Here is a 2,879-nt window from a genome sequence, read left to right as displayed (position 1 = left end):
TGTGGCTTACCTTGTGATAGGCACTGATAGATTTCAGAGGCCCGAAAGATTCTGGAGTCATGGACTGAGCCAGGCCATTTTGCCACAACATTGCTGATCACACAGTCAGCATTGCAGACCATCTGAAATCATAAGATGAGGAATAATTACACCAATCAATGCACATCACTGGCAATGCAGAGTGTCTGCCAATGGACAATATCAAAAAGTTATGTTCACCTGAACATTAATGCTGTGAAAGGATTTCCTATTCACAAAATCGGCCTCATGGGCACCTGAGGGGGCTTTTATCCTTATGTGTGTGCAGTCCACTGCACCAATGACATTAGGGAGACCTGTCACACAAAGTAATGAGTATCCTACTATGTGTTAACAGTTGTCCTGTAATTTGTAGATCCTCTACCTGCAATCCTATAGAACTCCTTTGATGTCACAGAGTCTTCTGTGGCCAGGGAAGGAGATGAAGACATCTGCTAATGCTTTTGATAGCCAGACACACACTCCTTATTGTGCGCAAACAAATTGTGGCCTTGTTCAGCTGTTCTGCATCCCCCACTGAGTACAGGGAAGGCTCCACTAGCAAAAAGCTTAAGGCCACACAAAAACCATTTGCTCCACACTCAGTGCATGGCCCTGCAGCGGTGCTTAACCCTGGGACCCAGTAGTCATAGATACCGATGCCATCTGCAGAAAACCTGTATCTTTCATATAGATGGTCATCAGGGAAGGCCAGTGGGTCCAACTGTCCCTAAAGACCCTTTCGCCTGAAGGCTCTCCTCAGCACAAGTGCTTCTTCATCCACCACATCTACGAATGGGCATGCCATTGTCAGAGCAGAAAGGAACACACAATTTTGGGCCTTCATATAGGCTAGTGGCCACACCTGGTGCTGGGGGGTGGGCAAAAGAGGGCGATGCCTTATAACGATGACTTGGTTGTACTGATTGCTGGGAAAATAAAAAAAACCTTAGAAAGATGCCACCGTCCTGTGTGCTCACAATAAAAGCTCATATGTCATGGCTCACTTGACTTTACGAGAATATACCTAATTTTATTTTGAGCTGTGTCATCTTCTTGGAGCTGGGGGAGGAAAGAAAATAATGATTAATACATTTTTGTTACAGTTAGCATACAGTGTACATTGAAGGCATATCTCACCTCCCTCTCAAGTTTTTTTTATTTCAGGTCCAGTTTCCTAATTGTCCTCCTTTTTTATTTCGGACTCCAGTGCAAGATTTTCCATCTTTTTCTTCTTGTACTGAATGTCTGTGTCTGCCAGTTCTATTTGGCGTCGGAGGTGGTTGCCATACAACTTTCTGATAGCTTGTGAGCTCTGTGAACACAATACAATTAGCGCAGCTGGAATTTGGCAGGATGTGGTGTCCTTTTATTAATACGCACTATGTTGCCAGGCTGGATTTCCACTGTATAGCATCTGGGTCCTGTAAAATAAATTAGATTTTGATTTTGATGAGGACTCCTCACCATTGTAGAGTAAATAGTACTTTCATGTCTTAACATGATACCTCACCTTCTGGAATCCAGAGAGATGGTCTCCTCCTCATCATCGCCTCCATCATGTGCTGTTGCTGCTGCACTGGGGCCTTCACCCTATCACATTTAATCGGATTCCCCGTATTAGTAGACAAGACATGCCAGGCCTACAGTATGCCTTTGATGGAGTACTTACCTGGATCAGCATCGTCTGGTGCTTGTGCTGGTGGCTCTAACAGGAACACAGTGCTGCCAGACACTGCAAGGCAATAGGTAAACCAAAGTCAGACAGTCCAAATTGATTCAATATGAATGTGGTTGTATCCCATGTAGAGATGGAAGGACATACCTTGAATGAAGCGGGTGGCATCTTGGGAGGAACCTATGCTCGTCTCTTTTCCCCCAGGGATCCCCTCTAGGACGGGCCTGCCTTTATTTAGCTCCAAGGCCATGTCCTCTGCTGGGGTAAGGTCAGCCTTTGGTGACCCACCACCCGTGCCTTGTCTGTGGGTATTCTTTTTCACTGCTAAAACAGTACAGACAATGTGTGAGCAGGCACCTTCTGGGTACAATATATGCTTGTGCTTTGTTAAATATTAGTCAGGGACCATACCATTCTGCAGAATGTTCTATTTGATTTTGACCTGCTGCCATGTCCTGTTTTGGCCCGTTCATGTTTAATCTACACACACACACACACACACACACACACACATTTTAATGGAGTCACACTGCAAAAATTACTTGGTATTTTTTGTCTTGTTTTCAGTAAAAATATCAAAAATTTATCATAGCTTTATACAGTGTGATGGGTTACTACACAATTTCACTCATTCTGCAGTGCATTTCAATTAAAAATTTAACTGTTTCATAATTACAGTACAACTGCATTTTTGGAGATGTGAATTAAATATTTGAATTGTAATTGTGATGTTTCAGCGATGGTGAGTGTGTAATTGTGCACTTACTTTACGCATTCAGGCGGTCTGCAATACTTTGCCACGCTTTTTCTCTTGCTTTATCACTGTGGCGGTATGTTTTCTTCTTAATTATATCTTTTACCTTCTCGTACCTATGAGGATTTAGCTCTGATTGGGAAAAGTACGCGGCTCTAGTTGCCATGGTAAATCAGTTAATCTGTGATCTGTGGCGGGGTCTATTTGAGTGAGCCGTGAGCGCGCACCTATCCAGGATTGGTTTCACCTGGTTTAATGAATCCGTGTCTGCTCATCCTGGCTTGGTCTTTGTGCAACCAATTAAGCCTGGACGCACATGTTTTGGCTTCATTGAGCTCAGCTGAGTCATTTATCCCGGATGTCTTAATTCTACTTTTGTGCAACAGGCTCCAGCTGAGTCATTTTATCCCGGATGTCTTAATTCTACTT

The 2,879-nt window shown here is 43.6% G+C and overlaps 1 long non-coding RNA gene across 1 annotated transcript; it reads right to left on the bottom strand.

Annotated features, from left to right (window-relative positions):
- Positions 1–1,685: 1,685 nt before the first annotated feature.
- Positions 1,686–2,152, bottom strand: LOC135530728 (uncharacterized). Its single transcript, XR_010453882.1, has 3 exons — positions 2,108–2,152; positions 1,844–2,020; positions 1,686–1,753 (listed from the first exon to the last, which is right to left on the bottom strand). It is a non-coding gene; the product is annotated as an uncharacterized LOC135530728 (long non-coding RNA).
- Between the last annotated feature and the right edge of the window lie 727 nt (positions 2,153–2,879).

Source organism: Oncorhynchus masou, unplaced genomic scaffold (genome assembly GCF_036934945.1).
Source record: "Oncorhynchus masou masou isolate Uvic2021 unplaced genomic scaffold, UVic_Omas_1.1 unplaced_scaffold_1407, whole genome shotgun sequence".
In the NCBI taxonomy this organism is placed as follows: Eukaryota; Metazoa; Chordata; class Actinopteri; order Salmoniformes; family Salmonidae; genus Oncorhynchus; species Oncorhynchus masou.
Note: the sequence above shows the minus strand (reverse complement) of the source record. Positions and strands in the feature narration are given on the sequence as shown.